The following is an 18,433-nucleotide window of genomic DNA, read 5'->3' on the forward strand; positions in this document are numbered from 1 at the left end:
CGATGAATATGGAATACTATGTCAAGTTGATTATCAATCTATCATATATGTGTTGTTTATGTTCTTGCATGCTCTCCGTTGCTAGTAGAGGCTCTAGCCAATTTGATACTTGTGACTCCAAGAGGGAGTATTTATACTCGATAGTGGGTTCATGCCTCCATTGAATGCGGGACGATGACGAGAAAGTTCTAAGGTTGTGGATGTGCTTGTTGCCACTAGGGATAAAACATCGATGCTTTGTCTAAGAATATTTGTGTTGATTACATTACGCACCATACTTAATGCAATTGTCCGTTGTTTGCAACTTAATAATGGAAGGGGTGCGGATGCTAACCCGAAGGTGGACTTTTTAGGCATAGATGCATGCTTGGATAGCGGTCTATGTACTTTGTCGTAATGCCCTAAGTAAATCTCATAGTAGTCATCATGATATGTATGTGCATTGTTATGCCCTCTCTATTTGTCAATTGTCCAAGCTGTAATTTGTTCACCCAACATGCTATTTTTTATTGGAGAGACACCACTAGTGAACTGTGGACCCCGGTCCATTCTTTTACATCTGAAATACAATCTATCGCAAACTCGTTCTCTCGTTGTTCTTCGCAAACAAACATCATTTTCCACACCATACGTTTAATCCTTTGTTTACAGGCAAGGCTGGTGAGATTGGCAACCTCACTCTGTTAAGTTGGGGCAAAGTATTTTGATTGTGTTGTGCGGGTTCCACGTTGGCGCTGGAATCCCCGGTGTTGCGCCGCACTACACTCCTCCGCCAACAACCTTCACGTGGCCTTCATCTCCTACTGGTTCGATAACCTTGGTTTCTTACTGAGGGAAAACTTACTGCTGTACGCATCACTCCTTCCTCTTGGGGTTCCCAACGGACGTGTGCTTCACGCGTTATCAAGCTCTTTTTCTGGCGCCGTTGCCGGGGAGATCAAGACACGCTGCAAGGAGAGTCTCCCACATCCAATCTCTTTACTTTGTTTTTGTCTTGCTTTACTTTATTTTATTTACTGCTTTGTTTGCTTTCTCTATATCAAAAATACAAAAAAAATAGTTACTTGCTTTTACTTTATTTACTGTCTTGTTTGCTTTCTTTATATCAAAAACACAAAAAAATTAGTGATGCGTGCAGTCGACACGTCCGTTGGAAACCCCAAGAGGAAGGTGTGATGCGTACAGTAGCAAGTTTTCCCTCAGAAAGAAACCAAGGTTTATCGAACCAGGAGGAGCCAAGAAGCACGTTGAAGGTTGATGGCGGAGGAGTGTAGTGCGGCGCAAAACCGGGGATTCCGGCGCCAACGTGGAACCTGCACAACACAATCACATAACTTTGCCCCAACGTAACAGCGAGGTTGTCAATCTCACCGGCTTGCTGTAAACAAAGGATTAGATGTATACTGTGGGAGATTGTTTGCGAAGAACAGTAAAGAACAATTGCAGCAGATTGTATTTCGGATGTAAAGAATAGGACCGGGGTCCACAGTTCACTAGTGGTGTCTCTCCCATAAGATAGCAGATGTTGGGTGAACAAATTACAGTTGGGCAATTGACAAATAAAGAAGGCATAACAATGCACATACATATATCATGATGAGTACTATGAGATTTAATCGGGGCATTACGACAAAGTACATAGACCGCTATCCGAGCATGCATCTATGCCTAAAAAGTCCACCTTCGAGGTTATCATCCGAACCCCTCCGGTATTAAGTTGTAAACAACGGACAATTGCATTAAGTATGGTGCGTAATGTAATCAACACAAATATACTTAGACAAAGCATCGATGTTTTATCCCTAGTGGCAACAAGCACATCCACAACCTTAGAACTTTCTCATCACTCGTCCCAGATTTAATGGAGGCATGAACCCACTATCGAGCATAAATACTCCCTCTTGGAGTCACAAGTATCAACTTGGCCGGAGCCTCTACTAGCAACGGAGAGCATGCAAGAACATAAATAACATATATGATAGATTGATAATCAACTTGACATAGTATTCAATATTCATCGGATCCCAACAAACACAACATGAAGGATTACAAATAGATGATCTTGATCATGATAGGCAGCTCACAAGATCTAACATGATAGCACAATGAGGAGAAGACAACCATCTAGCTACTGCTATGGACCCATAGTCCAGGGGTGAACTACTCACACATCGATCCGGAGGCGATCATGGCATTGAAGAGACCTCCAGGAGATGATTCCCCTCTCCGGCAGGGTGCCGCAGGCGATCTCCTGAATCCCCCGAGATGGGATTGGCGGCGGCGTCTCTGGAAGGTTTTCCGTATCGTGGCTCTCGGTACTGGGGGTTTCGCGACGAAGACTATATGTAGGCGGAAGGGCAGGTCAGGAGGCCACACAAGGGGCCCACACAACAGGCCGGCGCGGCCAAGGCCCAGGCCGCGCCGCCCTAGTGTCTGGCCACCTCGTGGCCCCACTTCATAAGTCCTCCGGTCTTCTGGAAGCTTCGTGGAAAAATAGGCCCCTGGGCGTTGATTTCGTCCAATTCCGAGAATATTTCCTTACTAGGATTTCTGAAACCAAAAACAGCAGAAAACAACAACCGGCTCTTCGGCATCTCGTCAATAGGTTAGTGCCGGAAAATGCATAAATATGACATATAATGTGTATAAAACATGTGAGTATCATCATAAAAGTAGCATGGAACATAAGAAATTATAGATACGTTTGGGACGTATCAAGCATCCCCAAGCTTAGTTCCTACTCGCCCTCGAGTAGGTAAACGATAACAAAGATAATTTTTGAAGTGACATGCTATCATAATCTTGATCATACTATTGTAAAGCATATGAGATGAATGCAGCGATTCGAAGCAATGATGAAGATAATGAGTAAACTAATGAATCATATAGAAAAGACTTTTCATGAATAATACTTTCAAGACAAGCATCAATAAGACTTGCATAAGAGTTACTCATAAAGCAATAGATTCAAAGTGAAGGTATTGAAGCAACACAAAGGAAGATAAAGTTTCAGCGGTTGCTTTTAACTTCAACATGTATATCTCGTGGATAATTGTCAACACAAAGTAATATAACAAGTGCAATAAGTAAACATGTAAGAATCAATGCACACAGTTGATACAAGTGTTTGCTTCTAAGATAGAAAGAATAGGCAAACTGACTCAACAATAAAGTAAAAGATAGGCCCTTCGCAGAAGGAAGCATTGATTACTATATTTGTGCTAGAGCTTTTCATTTTGAAAACAAGAAACAATTTTGTCAACGGTAGTAATAAAGCATATGAGTTATGTATAAGACATCTTATAAGTTGCAAGCCTCATGCATAGTATAGTAATAGTGCTCGCACCTTGTCCTAATTAGCTTGGATTAACACTGATTATCATTGCATAGCATATGTTTCAACCAAGTGTCACAAAGGGGTACCTCTATGCCGCCTCGTACAAAGGTCTAAGGAGAAAGCTCGCATTGGATTTCTCGCTTTTGATTATTCTCAACTTAGACATCCATACCGGGACAACATAGACAACAAATAATGGACTCCTCTTTAATGCATAAGCATTCAACAACAGTTAATATTCTCATAAGAGATTGAGGATTAGTTGTCCACACTGAAACTTCCACCATGAATCATGGCTTAAGTTAGCGGCCCAATGTTCTTCTCTAATAGTATGCATACTCAAACCATTTGATTCTGAGAACCGCCCTTACTTCAGATAAGACGAACATGCATAGCAACTCACATGATATTCAACAAAGGTAAAAGAGTTGGTGACGTCCCCAGAAAACATGGTTACCGCTCAACAAGCAACTTATTAAGAAATAAGACACATAAGTACATATTCTTCACCACGATAGTTTTTAAGCTATTTGTCCCATGAGCTATATATTGCAAAGGTAAAGAATAGAAATTTTAAAGGTAGCACTCAAGTAATTTACTTTGGAATGGCGGAGAAATACCATGTGGTAGGTAGGTATGGTGGACACAAATGGCATGGTTATTGGCTCAAGGATTTGGATGCACGAGAAGAATTCCTCTCAATACAAGGCTAGGCTAGCAAGGTTGTTTGAAGCAAACTCGAGTATAAAAGGTGCAGCAAAGCTCACATATGAACATATTGTAACTATTATAAGACTTTACATTGTCTCCTTGTTGTTCAAACACCTCAACCAGAAAATATCTAGACTCTAGAGATCAATCATGCAAACCAAATTTTAACAAGCTCTATGTAGTTATTCATTAATGAGTACAAGGTACATGATGAAAGAGCTTAAACAAGATCTATATGAGCACAACAATTTCCAAGTATCACATTATTCAAGACATTAAACCATTTACCACATGCGGCATTTTCCGTTTCCAACCATATAACAATGAATGAAATAGTTCAAATTTTGCAATGAACATTAAAGATAAAGCTAAGAACATATGTGTTCATACGAAACAGCGGAGAATGTCTCTCTCCAAAACAAAGAATGCTAGGATCCGATTTATTCAAACAAAAACAAAAATAAAAACAAACAGACGCTCCAAGTAAAGCACATAAGATGTGACGGAATAAAAATATAGTTTCACTAGAGGAACCTCGATAAGTTGTCGATGAAGAAGGGATGCCTTGGGCATCCCCAAGCTTAGACGCTTGAGTCTTCTTAAAATATGCAGGGATGAACCACGGGGGCATCCCCAAGCTTTGACTTTTCACTCTTCTTGATCATATTGTATCATCCTCCTCTCTTGACCCTTGAAAACTTCCTCCACACCAAACTCGAAACAAACTCATTAGAGGGTCGAGTGCATAATTCATATATTCAGAGGTGACATAATCATTCTTAACACTTCGGACATTGCACAAAGCTACTAAAAGTTAATGGAACAAAGAAATCCATCAAACATAGCAAAACAGGCAATGCGAAATAAAAGGCAGAATCTGTCAAAACAGAACAGTTCGTAAAGACGAATTTTAAAGTGGCACCAAACTTGCTCAGATGAAAATACCCAAATTGAATGAAAGTTACGTACGTATCTAAGGATCACACACGTAAATTGGCAGATTTTTTTGATTTTTCTACAGAGACTACTGCTCAAATTCGTGACAGCAAGAATTCTGTTCCTGCGTAGTAATTCAAATCTAGTATTGGCTTTACTATCAAAGACTTTACTTGGCACAACAATGCAATAAAATAAAGATAAGGAGAGGTTGCTACCGTAGTAAACAACTCCAAGACTCAAATATAAAATAAAGTGCAGAAGTAAAATAATGGGTTGTCTCCCATAAGCGCTTTTCTTTAACGCCTTTCAGCTAGGCGCAGAAAGTGTGTATCAAGTATTATCGAGAGATGAAGCATCAACATAGGTGTCGGGAGTTTTCTCAACTATGCATTTTATCTTATCTATGTGAGTTTCAGAGGCTCCCTTTTCATTATTCTTAGGTTTGCTATCCTAGTCAAACAAATTCTCAGGGACAAGCCAACCATAGTTATTTTCTAGAGCATCGCTCATTCCTAGGAGCTTACAAGGTATTGTTGTCTTAATCTCCCCACCATAATTAATATTATTAGTGTACCTTACTCTCTCCATGTCCATCTTTTCAAGGATACTAACAAAATTGGTATAAGAGCCAAGCATCTTATATTTAATAAAGACCTTTCTAGCCTCTCTTGCTACTCCACCAAATTCTTTAAGAAGGGTTTCTAAAACGAAATCTTTCTTTTCCCCTTCTTCCATATCACCGAGTGTGAGAAACATGTGTTGGATTATAGGATTGAGATTAACAAATTTAGTTTCAAACATGTGTACTAAAGAAGCAACAGCAATTTCATAAGTAGGAGCAAGTTCTACCAAGTGTCTATCTTCAAAATCTTCAACGGTACTAACATGAGTGAAAAAATCTTCTATATTATCTCTCCCAATTATAGACCCACGTCCTACCGGTATGTCTTTCAGAGTGAACTTAGGAGGAAACATGATGAAATAAACTAAAGGTAAATAAAGCAAATGCAAGTAACTAATTTTTGTGTGTTTTTAATATGGAGAACAAGACAGTAAATAAAGTAAAGCTAGCAACTAATTTTTTTGTGTTTTGTTTAAGTGCAGCAAACTAAGTAGTAAATAAAATAAAAACAAAGCAAGACAAAAACAAAGTAAAGAGATTGGAAGTGGAGACTCCCCTTGCAGCGTGTCTTGATCTCCCCGGCAACGGCGCCAGAAAAATAGCTTGATGCGTGCAGTCGACACGTCCGTTGGGAACCCCAAGAGGAAGGTGTGATGCGTACAGTAGCAAGTTTTCCCTTAGAAAGAAACCAAGGTTTATCGAACCAGTTGGAGCCAAGAAGCACGTTGAAGGTTGATGGCGGAGGAGTGTAGTGCGGCACAACACCAGGGATTCCGGCGCCAACGTGGAACCTGCACAACACAATCACAGAACTTTGCCCCAACGTAACAGCGAGGTTGTCAATCTCACCAGCTTGCTGTAAACAAAGGATTAGATGTATAGTGTGGAAGATTGTTTGCGAAGAACAGTAAAGAACAATTGCAGCAGATTGTATTTCAGATGTAAAGAATAGGACCGGGGTCCACAGTTCACTAGTGGTGTCTCTCCCATAAGATAGAAGATGTTGGGTGAACAAATTACAGTTGGGCAATTGACAAATAAAGAAGGCATAAGAATGCACATACATATATCATGATGAGTACTATGAGATTTAATCAGGGCATTACGACAAAGTACATAGACCGCTATCCAGCATGCATCTATGCCTAAAAAGTCCACCTTCAAGGTTATCATCCGAACCCCCTCCAGTATTAAGTTGTAAACAACAGACAATTGCATTAAGTATGGTGCGTAATGTAATCAAAACAAATATCCTTAGACAAAGCATCGATGTTTTATCCCTAGTGGCAACAGCACATCCACAACCTTAGAACTTTCTGTCACTGTCCCAGATTTAATGGAGGCATGAACCCACTATCGAGCATAAATACTCCCTCTTGGAGTCACAAGTATCAACTTGGCCAGAGCCTCTACTAGCAACGGAGAGTATGCAAGAACATAAATAACATATATGATAGATTGATAATCAACTTGACATAGTATTCAATATTCATCGGATCCCAACAAACACAACATGAAGGATTACAAATAGATGATCTTGATCATGATAGGCAGCTCACAAGATCTAACATGATAGCACAATGAGGAGAAGACAACCATCTAGCTACTGCTATGGACCCATAGTCCAGGGGTGAACTACTCACACATCGATCCGGAGGCGATCATGGCGATGAAGAGACATCCGGGAGATGATTCCCCTCTCCGGCAGGGTGCCGGAGGCGATCTCCTGAATCCCCCGAGATGGGATTGGCGGCGGCGGCGTCTCTGGAAGGTTTTCCGTATCGTGGCTCTCGGTACTGGGGGTTTCGCGACGAAGACTATATGTAGGCGGAAGGGCAGGTCAGGAGGCCACACGAGGGGCCCACACAACAGGCCGGCGCGGCCAAGGCCCAGGCCGCGCCTCCCTAGTGTCTGGCCACCTCGTGGCCCCACTTCGTAATTCCTCCGGTCTTCTGGAAGCTTCGTGGAAAAATAGGCCCCTGGGCGTTGATTTCGTCCAATTCCGAGAATATTTCCTTACTAGGATTTCTGAAACCAAAAACAGCAGAAAACAGCAACTGGCTCTTCGGCATCTCGTCAATAGGTTAGTGCCGGAAAATGCATAAATATGACATATAATGTGTATAAAACATGTGAGTATCATCATAAAAGTAGCATGGAACATAAGAAATTATAGATACGTTTTGGACGTATCAATTAGTTACTTGCATTTACTTTATTTTGTTATCATGTCTAGTCCTGTACTTGTTACTCTGTCACCCGAGGAATTGATCTTTACTTTTAAACAAGGGAGTGAGGAGAGTTTTAAAGAGGCTTGGTCTAGAATTTTTGATTCTTATGGAAAAACTGAACCTAAAATGACTCTAAGTTTGCTTCTTAGTAATTTTTATTTTGGGCTTATTCTTCGCTATAGATATGCCTTGGATGTTGTAGTGCGAGGAGATTTCCTTCACTGCGATGGCGATCAAGCTTTTAATGCCATAAAAAAATTGGTTACATTATCTAGCTCCGCTAATAATTTTGATTCATCTCTTGTTAGCATTCATAATAGATTAAACACTCTCGAAACAAATATATCTTGTTTAAAAGAAGGGTATAACCAGATTCGCGAATATTATGATTATGTTCCAGTAAGCTTTGAACCTTCAATGTGGGTGCCTACTATTAAAGTTGCTATTTGTGGTGAAATTTTTTATGCCCGCTGTGATATTATGTCTGAGTTCTGCCTTATGCCTAAAAGTATTTATGAATCTTTGACACTTTGGGAACTTACTGAAGGAGGAGAAGGAATAACTCTTACTGATAACTCTGTTATAATTCCTAAGGGAATAGCTGAAGGCGTGTTCACAACCTTTCTTGGAAGAACGGTATCCACTGATTATCTCGTTATTGAATGTGTAGGGACAGGACAAATCACACTTGAAGATCCCTGCTGAAACTCGTGGGAGCAATCATAGATGTGGGGAAAGACACTCTAAATTTTACCTCTACACCCGGATGCGGTCATATATTCCCTAAACCAAACAGTAAGAATAAGAGTAAGAAGGGTAGGCGCAAAGCCCCTGGTAAGAATGTTAATGCTTCATCTCTCGATAATACTTGATTCACACTTCCTGCGCCTAGCTGAAAGGCGTTAAAGAAAAGCGCTTATGGGAGACAACCCATCATTTTATTTCTGCACTTTTGTTTTATATTTGAGTCTTGGAAGTTGTTACTACTGTAGCAACCTCTCCTTATCTTTATTTTATTGCATTGTTGTGCCAAGTAAAGTCTTTGATAGTAAGGTTGATACTAGATTTGGAATACTGCGCAGAAACAGATTTCTTGATGTCACGAATTTGAGTAGACCTCCCTGTAGGTAACTCAGAAAAATCTTCCAATTTTCGTGTGTGATCCTCAGATATGTACGCAACTTTCATTCAATTTGAGCTTTTTCATCTGAGCAAGTTAAGTGCCCCTGAAAAATTCGTCTTTACGAACTGTTCTGTTTTGACAGATTCTGCCTTTTATTTCGCATTGCCTCTTTTGCTATGTTGAATGGATTTCTTTGTTCCATTAACTTTCAGTAGCTTTGTGCAATGTCCAGAAGTGTTAAGAATGATTATGTCACCTCTGAATATGTGAATGTTTGATTATGCACTAACCCTCTAATGAGTTTGTTTTGAGTTTGGTGTGGAGGAAGTTTTCAAGGATCAAGAGAGGAGGATGATACAATATGATCAAGAAGAGTGAAAAGTCTAAGCTTGGGGATGCCCCCGTGGTTCATCCCTGCATATTTCAAGAAGACTCAAGCATCTAAGCTTGGGGATTTCCAAGGCATCCCCTTCTTCATCAACAACTTATCAGGTCACCTCTAGTGAAACTATATATTTATTCCGTCACATCTTATGTGCTTTACTTGGAGCGTCTGTGTGTTTTTATTTTTGTTTATGTTTGAATAAAATCGGATCCTAGCATTCCTTGTGTGGGAGAAAGACACGCTCCGCTTTTTCATATTGAACACTGGTGTTCTTTGTTTTACTTTTAATGTTCATGGCGAAAGTTTAAAGCCGCTTCATTGCTATTTGGTTGGAAATAGAAAATTCTTCATGTGGTAATCGGTATATTGTCTTGAATAATTTGATACTTGGAAATTGTTTTGAGCTCTAAAGTAGATCATGTTTAAGCTCTTACATCATGTAGTTTAAACCTATTAGTGGAGAACTACCGTAGAGCTTGTTGAAATTTGGTTTGCATGATTGGTCTCTCTAAAGTCTAGATATTTTCTGGTAAAAGTGTTTGAGCAACAAGGAAGACAGTGTAGAGTCTTATAATGCTTGCAATATGTTCTTATGTAAGTTTTGCTGTACCGGTTCATACTTGTGTTTGCTTCAAACAACCTTGCTAGACAAAGCCTTGTACTGAGAGGGAATACTTCTCGTGCATCCAAAACCTTGAGCCAAAAACTATGCCATTTGTGTCCACCATACCTACCTACTATGTGGTATTTCTCTACCATTCCAAAGTAAATTACTTGAGTGATACCTTTAAAATTTCATTCTTTGTCTTTGCAATACATAGCTCATGGGAAAATAGCTTAAAAACTATTGTGGTACTGAATATGTTACTTATGTATCTTATTTCTTATAAGTTGCTTGTTGAGAGGTAACCATGTTTCTGGGGACGCCATCAACTATTACACCTTTGTTGAATATCATGTGAGTTGCTATGCATGTTCGTCTTGTCTGAAGTAAGGGTGATTTTTCATGATCAAATGGTTTGAGTATGCATATTGTTAGAGAAGAACATTGGGCCGCTAACTAAAGCCATGAATCATGGTGAAAGTTTCAGTTTGGACATTAATCCTCAATCTCTTATGAGAATATTATCTGTTGTTGAATGCTTATGCATTAAAGAGGAGTCCATTATCTGTTTTCTATGTTGTCCGGGTACGGATGTCCTCAAGTTGAGATCTATCAAAAACGAGAAATCAAATGCGATCTATCTCCTTGGACCTTTGTACAGGCGGCATAGAGCTACCCCTTTGTGACACTTGGTTGAAACATATGTTATGCAATGATAATCCATGTAAATCCAAGCTAACTAGGACAAGGTGCGAGCACTATTTGTATTCTATGCATGAGGCTTGCAACTTATAGGATGTCTTATTCATAACACATATGAATTATTACTACCATTGACAAAATTGTTTCTATGTTTTCAAAATAAAAGCTCTAGCACAAAAATAGTAATCCATGCTTCCTCTGCGAAGGGCCATTCTTTTACTTTATGTTGAGTCGGTTTACCTACTTCCTTCTATCTTAGAAGCAAACACTTGTATCAAGCTTGTGTGCATTGATTCCTACACACTTGCTTATTTGCATTCATCATATTACTTTGTGTTGACAATTATCCATGAGATATATCCATGAGATAAACATGTTGAAGTTGAAAGCAACTGCTGAAACTTATATCTTCCTTTGTGTTGCTTCGAAACTTTCTACTAAGAATTTATTGCTTTATGAGTTAACTCCTATGCAAGTCTTATTGATGCTTGTCTTGAAAGTACTATTCATGAAAAGTCTTTGCTATATGATTCAGTTGTTTAGTCATTGTCTTTACCATTGCTTCGAATCACTTCATTCATCTCATATGCTTTACAATAGTATTGATCAAGATTATGATAGCATGTCACTTCGAAATTATCCTTGTTATCGTTTACCTACTCGAGGGCGAGTAGGAACTAAGCTTGGGGATGCTTGATACGTCTCAAACGTATCTATAATTTCTTATGTTCCATGCTAGTTTTATGATAATACTCACATGTTTTATACACACTTTACATCATTTATACGCATTTTCCGGCACTGACCTATTAACGAGATGCCGAAGCGCCAGTTCCTGTTTTGTGCTGTTTTTGGTTTCAGAAATCCTACACAGGAAATATTCTCGGAATTGGACGAAACGAACGCCCAGGGTCTTATTTTTCCATGGAGCTTCCAGAAGACCGAAGAGGATACGAAGTGGGGCCACGAGGCGCCGACACCACAGGGCCGCGCGGCCAAGGGGGGCCGCGCCGCCCTATGGTGTGGGGCCCCCGTGCCTCCTCCGACTCTGCCCTTCCGCCTACTTAAACTCTCCGTCGCGAAAACCCTATTACCGAGAGCCACGATACGGAAAAAGTTCCAGAGACGCCGCTGCCGCCAATCCCATCTCGGGGGATTCAGGAGATCGCCTCCGGCACCCTGCCGGAGAGGGGAATCATCACCCGGAGGACTCTACATCACCATGATCGCCTCCGGACCGATGTGTGAGTAGTTCATCCTTGGACTATGGGTCCATAGCAGTAGCTAGATGGTTGTCTTCTCCTCATTGTGCTATTATGTTTAGATCTTGTGAGCTGCCTATCATGATCAAGATCATCTATTTGTAATGCTACATGTTGTGTTTGTTGGGATCCGATGAATATGGAATACTATGTCAAGTTGTTGCGGTCAGAAACCCACCGGCGGGCAGCGACGGGCAACACCGTAGAGCCGGGAATCTCCCAGGACTGCGGCTGGCCCTGGTCCCTCCGTGCGACGGCCCGCAAAGCCTTCTGCGCACACGTCCGATGCTGATGCAAGGGCGTGCCACCTGACCTATACCTGGTCGGGAAGGTGTTGGATGATGCCTCGCTTAGTTTCCTGCATGGCATACACGTAAACATTAAATACGAGCCTCGATCGGCTCTCAGGTTGTCCTGTGAATCGGCTCAAAGAGCCGATCCACCCATGATACGTACGAGGTGTACGATCGGATGGTGGTCCTGCTTGATCAAGATAAAGCTAAAGCGACCTACTACGATCTGGGGTTTTCACCGCATAATCGGAACATCCTACTCGTGATCGAGCCTCGCGGCCACGCACGGTGATCGTAAACCGACCCTAGACAAGGCCTAAAAACCAACACGAAGTTGATCCTCGGAACATCCTGTCTAGCCAACTACACCCTACGCGCCACTGGATCCTTCGACCCGTTTGTAAGGCCTAACAATGCAGATATTAAACTAATCCTTGAAGAACAAGGAGCGATCATAACGGATCGGATCTACTAAACGATGATCAAGCGGGTGCCGCCCTTACACCCGTGATAGGCGTAAGGGCGGCTAGATGCTCAAGGGTTGCACGACGATAGCATGCGATACGAGGAACAATGCTAACCCTAGAACATCTATGATAACTACGTTGCTCGCCATCAAAAAGGCTTCGATACGAGCAACGCATGAACGACGAATAAGCGTGTGCTGCCTAGATCGCAAGATGCGATCTAGGCAGCATTGTGCTTACCCGGAAGAAACCCTCGAGACGGGGAGTTGGCGATGCGCCGAGATTGGTTTGTGGTGAACGTTGATTGTTGTTTATTTCATAAACCCTAGGTACATATTTATAGTCCAGGGGACTTTCTAATTCAGCGTGCACCTAACCGTGCACGGGTTAAACTCTAACTTCTAAACGACACGTATCCTACTATGTTACAGATACACGGGCAAACTAGCCCAAACTTGGTATACAAGGCCGATTCATGTATTCCTTCTAAATATATTCTTCAAGCCCATCTTCAATCGCGGCCCACCTCTGATCCGGTCAAATTCTGGTGATAACACATGCCCCCCTGGTTTTGGAAATAACATTTCCAAAATCATTCTGCTCTTTCTTCGTCGGGTCATGTCGTGGCGTCTTGCCTCCTTGACTTTATCACCAATCTAAAAAATCCATCTTAAAATGAAGGAATGTCTTCACTTAACTTTGCCGATACACTAGTAGGAAAAGCCTCATCAGTGGCGCACGAAAATTTGATTCTGTGGCGCACGGGTGGTGCGCCACAGAAACGTCGCCACAAAAATAAGCTTTCTGTGGCGCACCTGGTCGTGCGCCACGAAATAAGGTTTACGTGGCGCACCGGACCAAGTGCGCCACGAAATAAGTAGTTCCGTGGCGCATGTGATGTAGCTGCACCACAAAAACAGGTGCGCCACGGAATTATTTTTTGGTGCGCCACGTAACTATCTACGGGTATACTCGATTTTGTGCTCCCTGGTGTATTATACGGGTTTTATACTGGTTTTATACACCGTATACAGGTTATATACTGATATAATATAGACAGATATAATATGGACATATATAATCATCACATCATCATCACATTACTTAGAGCCCGATCGAGTTATACATATAGCTCCATACAACTCATAATCCATGCAAATTAAGAAAGTTCTCATCATCTCTAGATACAAACGAAGTGACACCGGCCGCCGCCTACACTAGGATGAAATAGAGTACCGCCGCGACGATGGTGAGCAAGAGCGAGAGCACAAGGAAGGTCTTCATCTTGCTCTTGTTCTCTTGGTGCGCCCTCCACTTGGCAAACGCCTCGTGTCTAGTCGGGTACCCTTTGTAGCAGTTGCCGCTGAACTTGTGCACCTGTTTCTTGCACTCCTCCCACTCCTCGTACACTCCTGGAACCCGCCGCTCGAACACGACGTAGTACGTCATCTCTATGGACACAAGGCATATTAGTATATAACGCAATGGAAAGAGTTAGAGGGTTCACATGCATACATATTCACAAGAATTAAAGCAAGGAAATAATAATAAACCTAAAAGAAATATAGCATCGGTATCACATAAGTAATATGGTTCAACGATAACGACTACAATAGTAATTGAAGTCCAACAACGACGACCACCGTTTCGAGCAAATTAAGCAAGTTTAGTTTACAACACGGTGCAAATTGTCTATCGATTCAAAGTAATGCTAGGCACACCGGCCTCGGTCAACGAGACGTCTTCTTGAGCGGCTCCGGGAACGGCTTGTACAAGTCCTTCGTCGTCCACGTCCTTCCATCACCCTGCTTATGTAGGCGTTCTTCGATATCCCTCTTAGGCAACGCTCTGGCTGCGTGTAAGAGCCCCGATCCGTTGGATACATCTTGTAAGATAATTTCCGAGAGCTTTACTTGGATGCGATGGAAGTCTTCTCTAAGATCATCATCACTGATTTCCCCCGACATTTTAATGGGGTCTAGCTTACTAGGTGGCAGAGACATCATCTCTGCATCCTCGACAAACCCTTTAAGGTAATGGAGGACATAGAAGGCCTCCTTAATGCTGCCAGCTGGCTGCTTGATACAAGGGAAGTTGATCACGTGCTTGAACCCGATCTTTTAGTGTCCGGCCTGATATATTGCCCATTCTTGTCGAAGGTGCCTCCACTTTTGGAGTAGCCAAGGATAGCCTCATCGAGAACACCCCTTATTCTCGTGTAGTCTTTCTTCGTCGTCGTACTCGACGAGTCGAAATACTTGGGCTAGTGACCACTTCGGATCTAGGATGATGAGTGTGCGTATTTGTCCCTGCTCAACACATGCAATTGAAATGGAATGTTGGAAATGATCGGCAATGGAAGAAATATATAAGAAAGCATAAGTTACGACGGCCGTGAGCGGATGTGTACTTACTCGGGAAAGACAGGGCAGAAGAATGGTGTTGCTCTCTTTGTGCATGAGCATGAAGTTACTGGAGGTATCGCACCGCCCTGGTCCGTGTCCTTGAGCCGTCCTGGAGCTGGCTATCGCGCATGTAGTAGGGATCCGCTACCGCGATGTGGCGGGGTCTCTCTGTTGATCTTCATCTGAAGATTGATCGCGTATAGGCGGACCAAGTTATAGTCGAGCCGTTTCGAGTGAAATAGATTGAAGACGTCCTCGAACGCTATGAAGAAGATATTCGCGGGGTCTTCATTGACGAAGTTCTGGTTGGACGGCACCTTGACCGAGAACACCGGGTAATTTGGATCCTTTTCTTTAAGAAGGACGCTCTCTTGATAATGAATAGAGTGCTGCAAAGGGAGCATTTGTCCACTTGCGAGGTGTTCCATGTCCGGAGGCGGTATAGGTTTACCAGCTTCATGACACCGGGGCAAGCCATCCGGTGTAGGTGGTACCATGTCGTCGGCCGGATCCTCTTAGGAGCAGAGTTGGCTCGAAGATGCGCCCTTCTTGGCTCCTCTCTTCCTTCCCTTCTTCACCTGACCTATCGGGGGTGCTTGTGGTGCTGATGGTGGTGCTTCGGGTGCTTGGTGGTGCTTCCGAGGTTGCTGGGGTTGATTTGGGTGGCTCCCAGATGATCGTCTTACGCAGCGTGTTAGGGCTGAAAACGGTAGCGAGCTTGACTTGAGCTGGATTGCCGGCCTCCGGAGGAGTGTCTTGAGAAAGACCCGTGAAGACCAGGCGCTGCTTCGTGATCGTAGGGGGACGACTAAGTTGATCGCCGTGTGTGCGGAAGGCTTGTTCATCCATAGGAGGCATGTACATATCTTGGCTGCGGGCGCCGGTGTTGATGTAGGCATCGATGTCATCATCATCATCTACATCGTTGCCATCAAGTGGCGCCATGTCCTGGACCTTAGGTGGTGGCGGTTGCGATGCCGCCGCTTGGCGTACCGTGCGTCTAGTAGACGGTCGTTGCGGTAGCGCTCCCAACAACTTGTTTGTGGCGTCCGGTGGTGACGGCGATCGTCGGTTCCTTCCGGGTGGCGGCGGCGACCGCCGGTTCCTTCAGGGTAGTGGGGGCGGCGACCGCCGTTTCCTTAAGGGTGTCGTCGGCGCTGGCGATCTTGGGCCGGATGATAGGGGAGGTGGCGCCGGTGCTTCTCTTACCACTCGGAAGACCCCCCCCCAGACGAATCTGGTTCTTCGGCCATTTCATAAGCCATGAGGTGCAATCCCCAAGGGGCAAAACGTCGCCTTCTTCTGTGCCCGGAGGTTGAAAGGGGGGATGGCGTAGCGGTACTCCGGCACTACCATTACCAACTTGACCTTCGCCACGTCTTCCGCCAATGTAGCGCCGTGCATAACGCGGGAAGCCATGACATAGCCGCTAGCAACTTCCACCAACTTGCCGCCGGGCTCCACCGTTTGCGAAGTATGCATTGTTCATCCCGAGTCGGGGCGCCATGTTGGGCATCGTGAGATGGCGAGTCACGAAAGGCATATATAGTTAAAGAAGATGACGCGAAGGAGTAACTAATGAGTTTACCTCCTTGATGGCGTCGATCTCGGCTACTTGTCGATACAAGGGCGGCGGTTGGGGGCGTCGATGCGACCGGTTGGAGCTGCGGCGGCGGTTGGAGCTGCGGCGGCGTACGGTGGAGCCCGACGCCGGCGTCGGGTGGAGCGGCACCGTCGGCGACACGTGGAAGCTTGAGTTGCTGCCGCTAATGCTGGGCACATGTATCGGCCCCACTTGACCTCCCGCATTCCAAGCAGCTAACCCCTCCATCAACCCAGGGGGGATGATCCGCCGGATCTTCTCGTCCAATAACTTGTTCATCATCTCCGTGTTCTCCACAGGCTTTTCGGCCACCAGCTTCTCTAGTGACTCCACCTTCTTCTTCAGCTCCTGAACCTCGGATTTATCCTTAGCCGATGACCTCCTCTCCAGCTTTCTCGTCTTGGCATGCGATCCGTGTACTCGGATAGCTTCATACTTGTGCCAAAGCCGGACACACGGCCACCCGACGTCGGTGGCTTGTCTAGCTCCCTCTCCTTGTATTTGTTCATCGCCCTGTTGAAAGGCGTGTCCCACGGTTCCGTCGACCCACTGGGACGACGGGCCAGCCTTCGTCAACTCTTCATCCTTCAGACAAAGGAACTTAAGGTTAGCCCATTTGGCTTCATTGCCTAATAAGATGAGCGAAATAATATAGAACTATCCTTACCAGGTACTTCTCGAAATCCCTCACGTCTTCGTGATCCGTAATAAATTCCCCGTCTTCCAGTCTAAGTAGTAGCGGGACCGGACAAAGTTCCTAGCCTGTTCATCCTGGATTTTGTGCCAGGGGTTTTCTTTCCCCAAACGTACCATCTCGGCATCCTCCTTGTCCCAAGTGGGCTATTTTCCTCGGTAACCGCCGCTTCCGCAATGGTGGGTCCCTAAGTTCAAATCCCGCATTTTCTTCCCCCAGGCGGTCCATTTTTTAACAGCGTCACTACTGTAAGTAAGACTTGAATGCATTAAAGTCTTCTAAGGAGAAGCGACGGGTCTTTGCTACTTATCCTCTCCCGGCTTTCACCGGCCTCGATCTTTCCCTTCAGCCGGTTCTTCCAGCTGCTCAAGGCGGTGCTCATCTTCGTGAGAGCTAAAGAGTCCACCTTCTTATTTAACGGCTCCGGGAACGTGTATCGTTGGTGAAGCTTCTGGAGGACGGATTGGGCGATAGCCTCGTTCTCCTTGCTTCTGAGGTCCTGAGTTAGGATCGGCACGGTTTCACGGACGATGCACCCTAGTTTCATGCCGTACCCTTTGGCAACCCACGAAGGCTCCAAGGGTAGGCCACTTTCGGAGACTACCGTGAAATGATCGGTGACGTTGGCGAGCACTTGCGGCCTCCGATCCCTCCTTGGCCTCCTCGCCGTCCTCTTCTTCTTACCCTCCTGAGGGTTGCCGCCGCTATCACCTTCCGTGCGGTTGGCCGCGTTCTCTTCACCGGTCGTCTCTTCACCGGTCTGGGCGGCGTCGTCCCAGGTATCGTCATCGTCGCCGGTGTCGGCGGCGGCCCCCGGCCCTCTCCCTCGGAGGCAGTGTCCCGGCCCTCTCCCTCGGAGGCGGCGTCCCGGCCCTCTTCCTCATCGTCGGGCGACTCGGCGGCGGCCTTCCGGGGCTGCTCGTAGCCCTCCCGAAGTCCTTGTTGGCCTCTCTCGCTTCTTCGTTCGGCTCCTGGGCTTAGAAGTGTTGCCCGACATGTTTATTTGCACTTCATTAAAAAGAGGCAACAAGTTAGTACAAAAGTCAACCGAGAAA

The sequence above is a fragment of the Lolium rigidum genome, chromosome 3 (genome assembly GCF_022539505.1).
Source record: "Lolium rigidum isolate FL_2022 chromosome 3, APGP_CSIRO_Lrig_0.1, whole genome shotgun sequence".
Lineage (NCBI taxonomy): Eukaryota > Viridiplantae > Streptophyta > Magnoliopsida > Poales > Poaceae > Lolium > Lolium rigidum.